This window comes from Oncorhynchus keta, chromosome 4 (genome assembly GCF_023373465.1).
Source record: "Oncorhynchus keta strain PuntledgeMale-10-30-2019 chromosome 4, Oket_V2, whole genome shotgun sequence".
In the NCBI taxonomy this organism is placed as follows: domain Eukaryota; kingdom Metazoa; phylum Chordata; class Actinopteri; order Salmoniformes; family Salmonidae; genus Oncorhynchus; species Oncorhynchus keta.
Window position 1 is genome coordinate 77,250,515 of NC_068424.1, and position 19,352 is coordinate 77,269,866.

A 19,352-nucleotide genomic window follows, 5' to 3' on the forward strand; every position below is an offset into this window, starting at 1 on the left:
ATTAATCAAAAACAACACTTTGTTTAAGGAGAAGTAACATGCAGTGAAAACAAATATTAAACTTTAACTTTTAAACTTGAACTGAGTAAAAACTCTAAATATGTGATTGCACAGTAATGTTCACTTGTTTGAGGTTGAGGGTGATACTTGGTGGTGTCCCATCTTTTCCACAAGTTCATCAATGTTCGGGGTAAGGCTCTGAGCTGAGGAAATCCTCAGAATTGAGTGGAGGTGTTCAGCAGTAAGTCGACTTCTGTGTGATGTTTTGTTCAAGTTCATCAAAGAAAACAGTTGTTCACACAGGTATGTGCTGCCAAACATAGACAACGTTTGAGCAGCCTGGATGCGCAGCTGGGGCATTGTGTCGGGGAGGAAACGGGCGAACTCCGCAGCACCCACTGCCGCATATTTTGCCCTCAGTGCATCATTGCATTGGAGGTCAATCAACTCCATTTGGAGGTTTGGTGGTGAGCTTTCCACGTCAACAGCAAATGGGTTACCGAGCAGTTCCAACCTGCTTTTTGTGCTTCAAAGTCAGCAAATCGGCGTCGAAAGTCAGCGGCAAGCATACCTATTTTATCAGCCAACTGTGCGCTCGGGAACACACTGGTAGAGAGCTTCTCTTTCATGGTCTGGCAGCTGGGAAAGTGGCTCAAATTTTCTTTCCGCATCTGCGTCTCCCACAGAGTCAGTTTGGTTTTAAATGCCTTCACTGTACTGTACATATCAGAGATGACACGATCCCGACCCTGCAGCTGCAAGTTCATTGCATTCAGATGACTCGTAATGTCACACAGAAAAGCCATTTCACACAGAAACATTTCGTCTCGGAGTTGTGTTGTGTCTTTCCCTTTGCTGTCCAAGAACAGACAAATCTCCTCACGAAGCTCGAAACATCTTTGAAGCACCTTTCCCTGGCTTAGCCATCGCACCTCTGTGTGATAAGGCAAATCACCATGCTCCGTTTCTAACTCCGTCAGAAATGCCTTGAACTGGCGGTGATTCAAACCTTTGGCTCTGATAAAGTTAACTGTGCGCGTGATGATGCTCATTACATGCTCCATTTTCAAGGCTTTACCGCACAACGCTTCCTGGTGTATGATACAATGATAAGCTGTCAGCTCACCTGTCGCGTTTTCCTCTTGCATCTTTTCCCGTATCTTCGCCACCAGTCCGCTCCTGTGTCCACACATCGCAGGTGCTCCGTCGGTTGTCAAACCCACGAGTTTTTCCCAAGGCAGCTCCATCTCATTTACACATCTTGACACCTCTTCATACAAATCATGCCCCGTAGTTGTGCCATGCATAGGACGTAAAGCCAAAAACTCCTCTGTCACGCTTAGGCTGGAGTCCACTCCGCGGATGAAAATTGACAACTGGGCAATGTCAGAAATGTCGGTGCTCTCATCCACAGCCAAGGAATATGCAATGAAATCTTTTCCCTTTTTCACAAGCTGCTCTTTTAGATTGATGGACAACTGGTCTACTCTCTCGGCAATGGTGTTTCTGCTCAGACTCACATTTAAAAAGAGTTGCCTTTTTTCTGGGCAAACTTCGTCACAAACTTTAATCATGCAGTTTTTGATGAAATCCCCCTCCGTAAATGGCCGGGCTGATTTAGCGATCTCTTCTGCCAAAATAAAACTGGCCTTGACAGCAGCCTGGCCTTGTGATTTGGCTTTTTGAACAGAGCCTGTCGAGATTTGAGGCCTCGTTTTAATTCCTCTGCCTTTTGTAGCCTTTGTTCCATGTCCGTGAACAAATACTCCGACTCCCACCTTGTTTGAAACCCCGGTTCTCAGTGTCCACCTTCCGTTTTGCCATTTTTGATGGGTATCTGAAAGTTAATTTTACTGTGATGCTGACAACTGCTGTGCCAATAAATATTGAAATGAAGCAGCCTACTGCTCGGTGCGTCACCGTTGCATTGTGGGAAATGTAGTATTGGTGCGTGTAAAAGATCTGCGGGCTGCCGGCTTGCTGCGGTCTGCGGGCCGGTTCTAATAATAAATCAAGATCATCCCAGGGGCCGTAAAAAACCTTCTCGCGGGCCGGATGTGGCCCGCGGGCCTTGACTCTGACATATGTGCTCTACAGTCTCTACAGCCTCCGGAGCAAGCCTTCACCAGCTAGCTCCCATCCTCTACAGTCTCTACAGCCTCCGGAGCAAGCCTTCACCAGCTAGCTCCCATCCTCTACAGTCTCTACAGCCTCCGGAGCAAGCCTTCACCAGCTAGCTCCCATCCTCTACAGTCTCTACAGCCTCCGGAGCAAGCCTTCACCAGCTAGCTCCCATCCTCTACAGTCTCTACAGCCTCCGGAGCAAGCCTTCACCAGCTAGCTCCCATCCTCTACAGTCTCTACAGCCTCCGGAGCAAGCCTTCACCAGCTAGCTCCCATCCTCTACAGCCTCCGGAGCAAGCCTTCACCAGCTAGCTCCCATCCTCTACAGTCTCTACAGCCTCCGGAGCAAGCCTTCACCAGCTAGCTCCCATCCTCTACAGTCTCTACAGCCTCCGGAGCAAGCCTTCACCAGCTAGCTCCCATCCTCTACAGTCTCTACAGCCTCCGGAGCAAGCCTTCACCAGCTAGCTCCCATCCTCTACAGTCTCTACAGCCTCCGGAGCAAGCCTTCACCAGCTAGCTCCCATCCTCTACAGCCTCCGGAGCAAGCCTTCACCAGCTAGCTCCCATCCTCTACAGTCTCTACAGCCTCCGGAGCAAGCCTTCACCAGCTAGCTCCCATCCTCTACAGTCTCTACAGCCTCCGGAGCAAGCCTTCACCAGCTAGCTCCCATCCTCTACAGTCTCTACAGCCTCCGGAGCAAGCCTTCACCAGCTAGCTCCCATCCTCTACAGTCTCTACAGCCTCCGGAGCAAGCCTTCACCAGCTAGCTCCCATCCTCTACAGCCTCCGGAGCAAGCCTTCACCAGCTAGCTCCCATCCTCTACAGTCTCTACAGCCTCCGGAGCAAGCCTTCACCAGCTAGCTCCCATCCTCTACAGTCTCTACAGCCTCCGGAGCAAGCCTTCACCAGCTAGCTCCCATCCTCTACAGTCTCTACAGCCTCCGGAGCAAGCCTTCACCAGCTAGCTCCCATCCTCTACAGCCTCCGGAGCAAGCCTTCACCAGCTAGCTCCCATCCTCTACAGTCTCTACAGCCTCCGGAGCAAGCCTTCACCAGCTAGCTCCCATCCTCTACAGTCTCGACAGCCTCCGGAGCAAGCCTTCACCAGCTAGCTCCCATCCTCTACAGACTCTACAGCCTCCGGAGCAAGCCTTCACCAGCTAGCTCCCATCCTCTACAGTCTCTACAGCCTCCGGAGCAAGCCTTCACCAGCTAGCTCCCATCCTCTACAGTCTCTACAGCCTCCGGAGCAAGCCTTCACCAGCTAGCTCCCATCCTCTACAGTCTCTACAGCCTCCGGAGCAAGCCTTCACCAGCTAGCTCCCATCCTCTACAGTCTCTACAGCCTCCGGAGCAAGCCTTCACCAGCTAGCTCCCATCCTCTACAGTCTCTACAGCCTCCGGAGCAAGCCTTCACCAGCTAGCTCCCATCCTCTACAGTCTCTACAGCCTCCGGAGCAAGCCTTCACCAGCTAGCTCCCATCCTCTACAGTCTCTACAGCCTCCGGAGCAAGCCTTCACCAGCTAGCTCCCATCCTCTACAGTCTCTACAGCCTCCGGAGCAAGCCTTCACCAGCTAGCTCCCATCCTCTACAGTCTCTACAGCCTCCGGAGCAAGCCTTCACCAGCTAGCTCCCATCCTCTACAGTCTCTACAGCCTCCGGAGCAAGCCTTCACCAGCTAGCTCCCATCCTCTACAGTCTCTACAGCCTCCGGAGCAAGCCTTCACCAGCTAGCTCCCATCCTCTACAGTCTCTACAGCCTCCGGAGCAAGCCTTCACCAGCTAGCTCCCATCCTCTACAGCCTCCGGAGCAAGCCTTCACCAGCTAGCTCCCATCCTCTACAGTCTCTACAGCCTCCGGAGCAAGCCTTCACCAGCTAGCTCCCATCCTCTACAGTCTCTACAGCCTCCGGAGCAAGCCTTCACCAGCTAGCTCCCATCCTCTACAGTCTCTACAGCCTCCGGAGCAAGCCTTCACCTGCTAATAGCTATGATTGTATCTCAAGTGGCACCCTATTCCCTACATAGTGGTTAAAAGCAGTGCACTACATAGAGAATAGGGTACTATTTGGGACACGTCTTTTACCTGATACAGTGGAAGGATGATAATAGGATACGGTACCGGTGTACAAAGCACAGTGATTAATCACCTGTCACCTAGGCTGTGTTCCAAATGGAACCCTGTTTCCTATATAGTGCACTACTTTCAACCGGGGCCTGTAGACAATAAGGTTCCATTTGGGACACTTCCCTAAGCCATGGGTACTCTGTTGCCGGCTGTAGCTCTGCTAGACTCTACAATAGATGGATAGTCAGTGTTTGGTGCTCAGGTATTAACAGAAGGTGTTTATACAGGAGGAACAGTGAAGAACATTGCATGGTTTCTTGTTTTGTCTGAGGACAGTTTGTTTCAGTTCACTGTAGAACACAGGGGTGTTACTGTTAGAACTACAACACACTGGTCAGCGCATTAGTAGAATTAATTCATAATTAATTTTCCAGTTTAGTGAATATTGTAGTTAGTTCATGTTTAGCTAAAGATATTTATATCCTGGTGAGAAAATTCAGAAAAATAACAAACATATCAATCTACTGATAGTGAAAATAATGGGCCACATACAGAGACATTGATTACATCCCAAATAGCTCCCTGTTCCCTATACAGTGCATACGGAAAGTATTCAGACACCCTGACTTTTTACTAAATGACTTACGTTACAGCTGTAGCGGTCAGTGGGGGCCGGTCTGGCCAACAACTGACGAGAGTGATTGTCCTTACTTGGATCAGGTCTACGGCCAAGTAACATCAGATAGGTTCCTGTCCAGTTGGGTTCGATATCCCTCCCAGTGTTGGAGGGCCAGGTAAAATCAGCCGCCACCCAAACACCAAGCTAATTCAATTCAGGTGTGTATAATTAGGTCCTTATCATTCCGGGCTATCCTCTCTCCTGGCCAGCAGATGTCCCCAACGAGCAGGAATATACAGTCCATACACAGACACACAGATCCATCACACAGCCTCATTTTAAAATTGATGATACATTTTTTTCTCAAAAATCTACACACAATACCCCATTATGAAAAATCAACAACCCCCCCAAAAAATTGCACATTTATTAAAAAAAATACAAAACTGATACCTTATTTACATAAGTTTTCAGACACTTTGCTATGAGACTCGAAATTGAGCTCAGGCGCATCCTGTTTCCATTGATCATCCTTGAGATGTTTCTACAACTTGATTGTAGAAACATAGTAAATTCAATTTATTGGACATGATTTGGAAAGGCACACACCTGTACAGTATATATAAGGTCCCACACTTGAACAGTGCATGTTAGAGCAAAAACCAAGCCATGAGGTCAAAGGAATTGTCCGTAGTGTTCTGAGACATGATTGTGTCAAGGCAAAGATCTGTGGAAGGGTACCAAAACATTTCTGTAGCATTGAAAGTCCCCAAGAACAGTGGCCTCCACCATTCTTTGGAACCACTAAGACTCATCCTAGAGCTGGCCGCCCGGCCAAACTGAGCAATCGGGGGAGAAGGGCCTTGGTCAGGGAGGTGACCAAGAACCCGATGGTCACTCTGACAGCGCTCCAGAGTTCCTCTGTGGAGATGGGAGAACCTTCCAGAAGGACAACATCTCTGCAGCACTCGACCAATCAGGCCTGTGTGATAGAGCAGCCAGACCTTGATGAAAACCTGCTCAAGAGCACTCAGGACCTCAGACTGGGGCGACGGTTCACCTTCCAACAGGACAACGACCCTAAGCACACAGCCACGGCAACACTGGAGTGGCTTCGGGCAGTGGTGTAAAGTACTTAAGTCCTTTTTTAGGATATCTCTACTTTGCTATTTATATTTGTGACTACTTTTACTTCATTACATTCCATAAGATAGTATTGCACTTTTTACTCCATATATTTTACTTGACAACCAAAAGTATGTTTCAAATTTTAATGCTTAGCAGGACAGAAACATATTCAAATTCATGCACTTATCAACAGATCCTCCCTGGTCACTCCTACTGCCTCTGATCTGGCAGACTCACTAAACAGAGAACATCCCTGGTCATCCCTACTGCCTCTGATCTGGCAGACTCACTAAACAGAGAACATCCCTGTTCATCCCTACTGCCTCTGATCTGGCAGATGTCTGAGTGTTGGAGTTTGTCCCTGGCTGTTTGTAAATGATGTCTGAGTGTTGGAGTTTGCCCCTGGCTGTTTGTAAATGATGTCTGAGTGTTGGAGTTTGTCCCTGGCTGTTTGTAAAGATGTCTGAGTGTTGGAGTTTGCCCCTGGCTGTTTGTAAATGATGTCTGAGTGTTGGAGTGTGCCCCTGGCTGTTTGTAAATATGTCTGAGTGTTGGAGTTTGCCCCTGGCTGTTTGTAAATGATGTCTGAGTGTTGGAGTTTACCCCTGGCTGTTTGTAAATGATGTCTGAGTGTTGGAGTGTGTCCCTGGCTGTTTGTAAATGATGTCTGAGTGTTGGAGTTTACCCCTAGCTGTTTGTAAATGATGTCTGAGTGTTGGAGTGTGTCCCTGGCTGTTTGTAAATTATGTCTGAGTGTTGGAGTTTACCCCTGGCTGTTTGTAAATGATGTCTGAGTGTTGGAGTTTGCCCCTGGCTGTTTGTAAATGATGTCTGAGTGTTGGAGTTTACCCCTGGCTGTTTGTAAATGATGTCTGAGTGTTGGAGTTTACCCCTGGCTTTCCGTAAATTTAAAAAACAAGAAAATGGTGCCATCTGGTTTGATTAATAAAAGGAATTTGAAATTATTTATATTTTTACCTTTGATTTTAGTCTTATACTCCAGTAGAATTTTACTGGGTGACTTTCACTTTTACTTGATTCACTTTCTATTAATGTACCTTTACTTTTACTCAAGTATGACAGTTTGGTACTTTTTCCACCACTGGCTTCGGGACAAGTCTCTGAATGTCCTTGAGTGGCCCAGAAGGAGCCCGGACCTGAACTCGATCTAACATCTCTGGAGAGACCTGAAAATAGTAGTGCAGCGACGCTCCCCATCCAACCTGACAGAGCTTGAGAGGATCTGCAGAGAAGAATGGGAGAAACTCCCCAAATACAGGTGTAACCAGCTTGTAGTGTCATACCCAAGAAGACTCGAGGCAGTAATAGTTGCCAAAGGTGCTTCAACAAAGTACTGAGTAAAGGGTCTAAATACTTAGGTAAATGTGATATTTCAGGTTTTAATACATTTGCAAACATTTCTAAAAACCTGTTTTTGCTTTGTCATTATGCGGTATTGTGTGTAGATCGATGAGGGAAACAAACAATTTAATACATTTTAGAATAAGGCTGTAACGTAACAAAATGTGGAAAAAGTCAAAGGGGTCAGAAAACTGCCCGAAGGGACCTTATGGTGCACTACTTTTGGTGGGCCCTTGTCAGATGCAGTGCACTGTATAGGGAATAGTGTGCTGGACATAGGGTGCCATTCAGTAGGCTTTTATAAAACGTGTTTTATTGTACGTCACAGACAGATAGATTTAGTCCATAGTGCATCATATCCATATGAGAGAATGCCAAGAGTGTGCAAAGCATGCATCAAGTCAAAGGGTGGCTACTTTGAAAAATCTCAAATATAAAATATTTTTTAATTTGTTTTAACACTTTTTGGGTTACTACATGATTCCATATGAGTTATTTAATCATTTTCATGTCTTCACTATTTTTCTTCTGTCACGTTCTGACCCTAGTTATTGTGTTAATAGTTTGTTTTAGTTGGTCAGGACGTGAGTTGGGTGGGCATTCTATATGTTTTGTGTTTCTAGGTTGGTTTTCTGTGTTCGGCCTAGTATGGTTCTCAATCAGAGGCAGGTGTCGTTAGTTGTCTCTGATTGAGAATCATACTTCGGTAGCCTGGGTTTCACTATTGTTTTGTGGGTGATTGTGTCCTCACCACATGGTACTGTTTTTGGGTTCGGTTATTCACATTACGTTTATTGTTTTTGTTCTAGTGTTCATTTTGTCTTCATTAAATACATTATGGACACTTACCACGCTGCATCTTGGTCCGATCCTTGCTACACCTCCTCTTCAGACGAAGAGGAGGAAAACCTTTACATCTACAATGTAGAAAACAGTCCAAAATAAACAAACACCCTTGAATGTGTAGGTGTGTCCAAACGTTTGACTGGTACTGTAGGTTTAGTCCATAGTGCATCATATCCAACCTGCACAGAGCAGCTACTGAATCGACACGAGTTACATAACAACCAGGAGGAGAAAGATCATGACAGAGCTCTTATCACCTCAAGTGTTTTAGCCTTGGTTGTGTCCCAAATAGCATCCCTATAAAGTGCACAGCTTTTTTTTTTTTTTAAGAAGTGCATTAGGGCACCATTTGTGACTCAGACCATCAAGCCTCTGCAGCCTCTAAAGTATGCCTGACACATAGAAACAAGGACACATAGAAATCCCTGCATATTGTATGAGGTAGAAGGATTATGTAAGGGCTAGTCAATAGTCCTCCTGAAATATGTCTGTCTTTTAGCTCCAGTAGAAATACTGTGGACTTAGATATTATTCATTTGTTCATAACAACTTCATTTTAAGAAATACAAAACACGAATGTTATAATATAATAGTACTGGTGTTTTTCATAAGTGTCTAACTTTAGGATAGATAGAATAATATTATAGGATGGGTTGTTGGCACGTGTGGTAGATAGTATTTAATAACAGTTATTTAAATCTCAGTACTGTGATGGTAACGCTGCTTGACAGCTGTGAAATAAAATCAACTCGGTCCTCGCCACCACCAAGTATTTATCTTTAAAGCCTCACATTTTGATGCCATGAACATTTTAAAATGATGACAAGCCTTCTACTTTTCTTTAAAAATCTTGAACAAAATATAATTTCATGGTAGATTAGCTGTATTGACCAGCAGCAGGAGAGAACAATAATCTATATGCTACTAGCCTCTGGGTTGTAAGATCTTCATCAGGGCAACACTCCCTCTTGCATCACACATCATTGTGTGTGTGTGTGTGTGTGTGTGTGTGTGTGTGTGTGTGTGTGTGTGTGTGTGTGTGTGTGTGTGTGTGTGTGTGTGTGTGTGTGTGTGTGTGTGTGTGTGTGTGTGTGTGTGTGTGTGTGTTAGCGTTAAACTTGTCTATGCTAACGGATGTGTGTGTGTGTGTGTGTGTGTGTGTGTGTGTGTGTGTGTGTGTGTGTGTGTGTGTGTGTGTGTGTGTGTGTGTGTGTGTGTGTGTGTGTGTGTGTGTGTGTGTGTGTGTGTGTAGTGTGTGTGTTTTAGTGTGTGTGTGTGTGTGTGTTGGCATGATGTGTTAATGACCGGAGGGTTGTGGAGCATCTTAATCCAGATATATTCCTTCTGACATTACAGTCTACACTCACTCACACATCTATGATTAACTTCAGGGATTTGACATAACTGCTATATTACCATGATGAGGATTCAGAAACCAGGATGTAGCTAAAGGTAGAAGACAGACACCCTCACATAAAGCCTGAGCTGCATCTTCAGTCAAATGACAATCCCTAAACCTGGTAGGAGTAATTGAATCACCCAGACTAAAGCCTGATGTATACCCAATACTAAAAACCAATAGTCTTCATTCCTTCAGACTGGGATAGTAGATGACTGTCAGACATTCCTTCAGACTGGGATAGTAGATGACTGTATACTCACCCTCAGCATGTATACTCACCCTCAGCATGTATACTCACCCTCAGCATGTATACTCACCCTCAGCATGTATACTCACCATCAGCATATATACTCACCCTCAGCATGTATACTCACCCTCAGCATGTATACTCACCCTCAGCATGTACACTCACCCTCAGCTTGTATACTCACCCTCAGCATGTACACTCACCCTCAGCATGTATACTCACCATCAGCATGCATACTCACCCTCAGCATGTACACTCACCATCAGCATGCATACTCACCCTCAGCATGTACACTCACCCAGAGCGAGTGGGAGCTGATGCTGCCAAAGGACAAAAGAAGCTAATTTAGGGCCATAATTACAGTAAAATAGCCTCACCAAAAATAATGAATTAACCCTGAAATTACAGTCATGTAGACTAACCAGCAAGAGCAAATGTAACCCAAAATTACAGTAAAATAGCCTAGAACAATGTAGACAAATTACAGTTAGCTAGCCTAACCAATTCAGCTATGTCCTTACTGTAAAGGCCTTACATAGAGGGAACGGCACAGGTACAATAAATGCACAGAGCCACAATGTGGAACTTGATTTAAAGTTCACAAACAAGCACGTTTAGGGAACATAAATAAGGTGCTTAGTGCTTATAGTGGCACAATTAGCAGTCATGGTAATGATGGTATTTGAGGTCCAACTCCCCATCACAGGTGTAGCCAATTACAGTTTAGTACAGAAACACCTCCATTAGTATTATAATCTAATGACTTGTTGTTGGGGTTAAAACATGATAACCACAGAATGGACTTCACATTATGACCTATAGCACTAGCTACAGTAGCACTAGCTAGCTATTAGCGTGTTTCAAAATGGCCTCGTGGTAGACCAAACAATCTGCCTGGCACGCCAACAACATGGATGGAGCTGAGAGATGAGGAGGGCAGGATCAGCTAATGTCGATGTCTGTCATTAAAACACTTACCAGGGATAATTACATGGTGTGGTATCATTAGCCAACTCAAAGCACTATTTTCAGTCATGTGGGGGATGAGAGGGCAAGAAAGAGCCACCATTAACATATCTGTGACAGTATTATTTTTCTCTGATGGGCATTGGCCTGAGCTAGGGCTTTTAACCCATCACAATCACTGAAGACCTACTGCACTGTAGTTGAATATGCCTAACTTCGATAGATGTTGGATCAGTTATTTATATTATTTATGAAGTAATTAGTGTCATATGGGATTCTGAGGCCCTAATCTCTCGTTGACAGATTCACGTGTTAAACAGGAAGTGACAACCTTTGAGAGAATTTTACTTCTTGTATATAACTTCTTATGGCTGGGGGGCAGTATTGAGTAGCTTGGATAAATAAGTTGCCCAGAGTAAATGGCCTGCTCTTCAGTCTCAGTTGCTAATATATGCATATTATTATTAGTATGGGATAGAAAACACTCTAAAGTTTCTAAAACTGTTTGAATGATGTCTGTGAGTATAACAGACATCATATGGCAGGCAAAATCCTGAGGAGAAATCAAATCAGGAAGTGAGAAATCTGAGCTTCGTATGTATTCACCACAGTTCCCAATGAAATCCCCTTGAGATATTAATGATGTTCCACGTCCTAGGGGTTCCACTAGATGTCAGCCATCTATAGAAATTTGAATGAGACTTCTACTGTGGTGTGGGACTGAATGAGAGCAGAATCTATCAGGTGACTGGCAGTCAGCCATTTTCGGATCACGCTCATTCCTCATGGTATCTACTTGCGTTCCATTGCTCATCAAGACACAAAGGAATACTCCGGTTGGAACGTTTTTGAAGCTATATGTTAAAAACATCCTAATGTTTGATTCTGTACTTAGTTTTAAACGTTTTTTCCACCTGTAATATAACTTTTTGAAGTTTTTGTCCGACGTAACGCTGACCAGAATGTGCGTTTGGATATGTATACCAAACGCGCTAACAAACGGAGGTATTTGGACATAAATAACGGACATTATCAAACAAAACAAACATTTATTGTGGACCTGGGATTCCTGGAGTGCTTTCTGATGAAGATCATCAAAGGTAAGGGAATATTTATCATGTAATTTCTTGTTTATGTTGACTCCAGCATGGCGGATATTTGGGCTATTTCTTCTGATTTGAAATCGGACACTGTGGTGGGATTAACAACCAGATAACCTTTAAAATGGTATAAAATACATGTATGTTTGATGAACATTAATTATGAGATTTTTAATGTTTTGAATTTGGCGCCCTGCACTTTCACCGGCTGTTGTCATATCGATCCTGTTAACGGGATTGCAGCCATATTAACCAAGATTACTGAGGCCTTGATGTCTTTTGACGTGTTGTACATTAGTACTAAACCAACTGCAACCCATTCGTTAGTATTATATACTGTCTGCACCAAAGCAACCATTATTTATTTGAAGAGAACATTTCCACTGAATTCATGAAAACACAGAACTCACAAATATAAAGAAAATGACATGTTTTTCATTGCGAGCCGTTTTGCAGCAGAAGCATTCTGGGAGCTGGTGGTCCATCCTATAACATTTGCATCCCTACAGTGTGTGATTCAAAATAACATGAAACAAAATCAGACAGATCTTCCAGTAGCAGCATTGAAAGGTCTCTTTGGCCAAACGCTGCTCCACAGCTAAACGGGGGGAAATGAAAAAGGAAATTAGGACAAAGTTATCATGGAGCAACAACAACTAAATTTGATCACTAAAAATGTGCTTTCAAAAGGCAGGGTGTATTGCATTCACCCTCTACGTTATAGGTTTTGTTATCAGTAACTTGCAGCATGGTTCTCTGCTCTTCCCGAGAGCTCTGGCATAGTTCTGCGGGGAACAATGACCTAGTGTAGAACTGGAACACAAGCAGGCTCACAGTGGGCTCAGTTTTGATGAGGACCACACAACATAATGTTCTGATGAAGACCACACAACACAATGTTCTGATGAAGACCACACAACATAATGTTCTGATGAGGACCACACAACATAATGTTCTGATGAAGACCACACAACATAATGTTCTGATGAAGACCACACAACATAATGTTCTGATGAAGACCACACAACATAATGTTCTGATGAAGACCACACAACATAATGTTCTGATGAAGACCACACAACACAATGTTCTGATGAAGACCACACAACATAATGTTCTGATGAAGACCACACAACATAATGTTCTGATGAAGACCACACAACATAATGTTCTGATGAAGACCACACAACACAACGTTCTGATGAAGACCACACAACACAACGTTCTGATGAAGACCACACGACATAATGTTCTGATGAAGACCACACAACACAATGTTCTGATGAAGACCGCACAACATAATGTTCTGATGAGGACCACACAACATAATGTTCTGATGAAGACCACACAACACAATGTTCTGATGAAGACCGCACAACATAATGTTCTGATGAGGACCACACAACATAATGTTCTGATGAAGACCACACAACATAATGTTCTGATGAAGACCACACAACATAATGTTCTGATGAAGACCACACAACATAATGTTCTGATGAAGACCACACAACATAATGTTCTGATGAAGACCACACAACATAATGTTCTGATGAAGACCACACAACATAATGTTCTGATGAGGACCACACAACATAATGTTCTGATGAAGACCACACAACATAATGTTCTGATGAAGACCACACAACACAATGTTCTGATGAAGACCACACAACATAATGTTCTGATGAAGACCACACAACATAATGTTCTGATGAAGACCACACAACATAATGTTCTGATGAAGACCACACAACATAATGTTCTGATGAGGACCACACAACACAATGTTCTGATGAAGACCACACAACACAATGTTCTGATGAAGACCACACAACATAATGTTCTGATGAAGACCACACAACATAATGTTCTGATGAAGACCACACAACATAATGTTCTGATGAAGACCACACAACACAACGTTCTGATGAAGACCACACAACATAATGTTCTGATGAAGACCACACAACATAATGTTCTGATGAGGACCACACAACACAATGTTCTGATGAAGACCACACAACACAACAGAATGTTCTGATGAGGACCACACAACACAACAGAATGTTCTGATGAGGACCACACAACACAATGTTCTGATGAGGACCACACAACACAATGTTTTGATGAGGACCACACAACACAATGTTCTGATGAAGACCACACAACACAATGTTCTGATGAGGACCACACAACACAATGTTCTGATGAGGACCACACAACAGAATTGTCCTGATGAGGACCATACAACACAACAGAATGTTCTGATGAGGACCACACGACACAATGTTCTGATGAAGACCACACAACACAATGTTCTGATGAGGACCACACAACAGAATTGTCCTGATGAGGACCATACAACACAACAGAATGTTCTGATGAGGACCACACGACACAAAGAAATGTTCTGATGAGGACCAAACAACACAACAGAACGTTCTGATGAGGACCACACAACACAACCTTCTGATGAGGACCACACAACATAATGTTCTGATGAAGACCAGACAACACAATGTTTTGATGAGGACCACACAACACAATGTTCTGATGAAGACCAGACAACACAATGTTTTGATGAGGACCACACAACACAATGTTCTGATGAGGACCAGACAACACAATGTTTTGATGAGGACCACACAACAGAATGTTCTGATGAAGACCACACAACACAATGTTCTGATGAGGACCACACAACATAATTGTTCTGATGAGGACCACACAAGACAACAGAATGTTCTGATGAGGACCACACAACACAATGTTCTGATGAGGACCACACAACACAACAGAATGTTCTGATGAGGACCACACAACAGAATGTTCTGATGAGGACCACACAACACAATGTTCTGATGAGGACCACACAACACAACAGAATGTTCTGATGAGGACCACACAACACAATGTTCTGATGAGGACCACACAACACAATGTTCTGATGAGGACCACACAACACAATGTTCTGATGAGGACAACACAACACAATGTTCTGATGAGGACCACACAACACAATGTTCTGATGAGGACCACACAACACAATGTTCTGATGAGGACCACACAACACAATGTTCTGATGAGGACCACACACACACAAGACTTTTCTTATAAGTCCCCAGGTTAAAAGTGCTGCACGGTGTAGGGAATAGGGTGCGATTTAGGACACACCCTCAGGGCGAACCCATTCCAGGGCGCCCTTCTCCTTACAAAGAAAAGAGAACTGGCTCTGCCTGCTTCTCCGGGATCGGTCGCGTTGCCGTACTGCACGCCTCTCACTGACAACTGCGTTTATTTTCAGCAAACTTAACATGTGTAAATATGTGTATGAACATAACAAGATTCAACAACTGAGACATAAACTGAACAAGTTCCACAGACATGTGACTAACAGAAATGGAATAATGTGTCCCTGAACAAAGGGGGGGTCAAAATCAAAACTAACCGTCAGTATCTGGTGTGGCCACCAGCTGCATTAAGTACTGCAGTGCATCTCCTCCTCATGGACTGTACCAGATTTGCCAGTTCTTGCTGTGAGATGTTATTCCACTCTTCCACCAAGGCACCTGGAAGTTCCCGGACATTTCTGGGGAGAATGGCCCTAGTCCTCACCCTCCAATCTGTCTGTTCCCAGACGTGCTCAATGGGATTGAGATCCGGGCTCTTCACTGGCCATGGCAGAACACTAACATACCTGTCTTGCAGGAAATCACGTACAGAACAAGCAGTATGGCTGGTGGCATTGACATGCTGGAGGGTCATGTCAGGATGAGCCTGCAAGAAGGGTACCACATGAGGGAGGAGAATGTCTTCCCTGTAACGCACAGCTGTCACATCCTGACCATAGAGAGCCTTTATTTTCCACGGTGGAGTAGGTCAGGGCGTGACTGGGGGGTTAGTCTAGTTTATCTTTTCTATGTGGGTTCTAGGTTGTTTTTTCTATGTTGGGTTTTGGTATGATTCCCAATTAGAGGCAGCTGGGTATCGTTGTCTCTAATTGGGGATCATAGCATTTTTTCCACCTGTGAGTTATGGGATAATGTTTATGTTTGGAGTTAGTGTACATTGGATCTCTGTAGTCGCGGTTTGTTTGTTTATTGGTTTGTTAAGTTTCACTAATAATAAAGTATGTGGAACTCATATTGCGCTGCGTCTTGGTCAGACCATTATTACGAACATTGTGACAACAGCATTGAGATTGCCTGCAATGACAACACGCTCAGTCCGATGATGCTGTGACACACCGCCCCAGACCATGACGGACCCTCCACCTCCAAATCGATCCCGCTCCAGAGTACAGGCCTCGGTGTAAAGCTCATTCCTTTGACGATAAACGCAAATCCGACCATCACCCCTGGTGAGACAAAACCGTGACTCGTCAGTGAAGAGCACTTTTCTTTCTGACCTGCCTTACAACAGGCTTACAAGCCCTCAGTCCAGCCTCTCTCAGCCTATTGCGGACAGTTTGAGCACTGATGGAGGGATTGTGCATTCCTGGTGTAACTCAGGCAGTTGTTGTTGCCATCCTGTACCTGTCCCGCAGGTGTGATGTTCGGATGTACCGATCCTGTGCAGGAGTTGTTACACGTGGTCTGCCACTGCGAGGACGATCAGCTGTCCGTGCTGTCTCCCTGTAGTGCTGTCTAAGGCGTATGCCTCCTTGCAGCATGCCTAAGGCACGTTCACACAGATGAGCATGGACTCTGGGCCTCTTTCTATTGGTGTTTTTCAGTCTGTAGAAAGGCCTCTTTAGTGTCCTAAGTTTTTATAACTGTGTCCTGAATTGCCTACCATCTGTAAGCTGTTAGTGTCTTAACGACCGTTCCACAGGTGCATGTTCATTAATTGTTCATTGTTCATAAACAATGAAGATCTGTGAAGTACTGCAGTGCATCTCCTCCTCATGGACTGTACTAGATTATTGGGGCATCTTAACTAAAGAAGTTTGTTGAACTAGATACAAACAAAGTGTAAAATACCATGGTTTCAACTTTGACACATTGACATTCTGCAATGTTAATTTATACAGTAATTATTATTCAACATGTCCGCACGTGGGAATTGAACTCACAGTCTCTTGGTTCACAGCAGACCAATATTCCTACTACGGCACCATGTCTGTATCAATGACTGATTTCATCTGTATTGCTACACGTTGCACTTCAAAGTAAATCTCAGCTCAGTTAAAAGTACACTGGAAAAGTTATTTTATTTATCATAGTGAATTAAGAGTAACAATAAAAACAGAGTAATGTACCTCACAAACATTAGACAATTATACAGGAAAAAAAACGATCAAATCAATACTGAAAGAATAGTCTCTTAATGGACACAGCAGGAAGCTCGGCATGCTGTGAACCAATAGATTGTGAGTTCAAATCCCAGGTGAGGATATAATGAATAACAATTACTGTATAAATGAACATGACCAAAGTAATCATGTATGTCAAATATGTGAGTTGAAAACACTGTAGGTTAAAAGTGTTTGTAACCAGTTGCACGGCCTTTTTTAGTTAAGATGACAAAAATGACCATTTCTAGTTGAATGAACATATGAGAACAGTTGAGCAAACACATCATTTTAATTGACTGAATTTCTGCCTACATTTTCTCAACTTTGGGCTATGTTTGGGCCAACAGAACATTTTAAGTTAGTGAAACACTTGGGCCCTGGTTGAAATGGAATAGGGCGCCATTCAGGATACAGCCGGTCTAATGCTACGGTCTAATGCTACGGTCTAATGCTACGGTCTAATGCTACGGTCTAATGCTACGGTCTAATGCTACTAATGCTACGGTCTAATGCTACTAATGCTACGGTCTAATGCTACGGTCTAATGCTATTAATGCTATGGCCTAATGCTACGGTCTAATGCTACGGTCTAATGCTACGGTCTAATGCTACGGTCTAATGCTACTAATGCTATGGTCTAATGCTACGGTCTAATGCTACGGTCTAATGCTACTAATGCTACGGTCTAATGCTACGGTCTAATGCTACGGTCTAATGCTACTAATGCTACTGTCTAATGCTACAGTCTAATGCTACGGTCTAATGCTACGGTCTAATGCTACGGTCTAATGCTACTAATGCTACTAATGCTACGGTCTAATGCTACGGTCTAATGCTACTAATGCTACTAATGCTACAGTCTAATGCTATGGTCTAATGCTACTAATGCTACTAATGCTACAGTCTAATGCTACGGTCTAATGCTACAGTCTAATGCTACAGTCTAATGCTACAGTCTAATGCTACGGTCTAATGCTACAGTCTAATGCTACGGTCTAATGCTACGGTCTAATGCTACTAATGCTATGGTCTAATGCTACGGTCTAATGCTACGGTCTAATGCTACTAATGCTACGGTCTAATGCTACGGTCTAATGCTACGGTCTAATGCTACTAATGCTACTGTCTAATGCTACAGTCTAATGCTACGGTCTAATGCTACGGTCTAATGCTACGGTCTAATGCTACTAATGCTACTAATGCTACGGTCTAATGCTACGGTCTAATGCTACTAATGCTACTAATGCTACAGTCTAATGCTATGGTCTAATGCTACTAATGCTACTAATGCTACAGTCTAATGCTACGGTCTAATGCTACAGTCTAATGCTACAGTCTAATGCTACAGTCTAATGCTACGGTCTAATGCTACAGTCTAATGCTACGGTCTAATGCTACAGTCTAATGCTACGGTCTAATGCTACGGTCTAATGCTACTAATGCTACTAATGCTACAGTCTAATGCTATGGTCTAATGCTACTAATGCTACTAATGCTACAGTCTAATGCTACGGTCTAATGCTACAGTCTAATGCTACAGTCTAATGCTACAGTCTAATGCTACGGTCTAATGCTACAGTCTAATGCTACGGTCTAATGCTACAGTCTAATGCTACAGTCTAATGCTACAGTCTAATGCTACAGTCTAATGCTACGGTCTAATGCTACAGTCTAATGCTACAGTCTAATGCTACGGTCTTATACTTGAGTTCCTGATAGGCTGATCAGAACTGTCAACCAAGACCATGTGTTTAAGGTCAGACCACGCTTCTAATGAAGGTTAGTACTCGTCAATGGACCTGACCTGAAATGGATTGACTGTACTGGTTTCCTTTTGATCACGTGGACTGGGATATGTTCCCGGTAACCACTGAGAATAACATTGATGTATACACGGATACGGTGACTGAGTTCATCAGGAAGTGTATAGGGGATGTCGTTCCCACTGTGACTATTAAAACCTACCCAAACCAGAAACCTTGGCTAGATGGCAGCATTCGCGCAAAACTGATAGAGCAGACCATTGCATTTAGCCGTGGTAAGGTGACTGGGAATATGGTGGAATACAAAACAGTGTAGTTATTCCCTCCATAAGACAATCAAACGGGCATCCTGTCGGGCTGTATCACTGAGGTATGGCAACTGCACCGCCCACAACCGCAGGGCTCTCCAGAGGGTAGTGTG

General features: G+C 43.9%; 1 long non-coding RNA gene across 5 annotated transcripts in view; it reads right to left on the bottom strand.

The window, feature by feature from the left end:
* The window catches only part of LOC127928813 (uncharacterized), a 34,044-nt gene extending 29,045 nt beyond the window's left edge, over window positions 1-4,999 (bottom strand). For all 5 annotated transcript variants that reach the window (XR_008132341.1, XR_008132324.1, XR_008132335.1 and 2 more), the window contains exon 1: window positions 4,846-4,999. This is a non-coding gene — a long non-coding RNA (uncharacterized LOC127928813). The remainder of the gene's footprint in view (window positions 1-4,845) is intronic.
* Window positions 5,000-19,352: the final 14,353 nt, after the last annotated feature.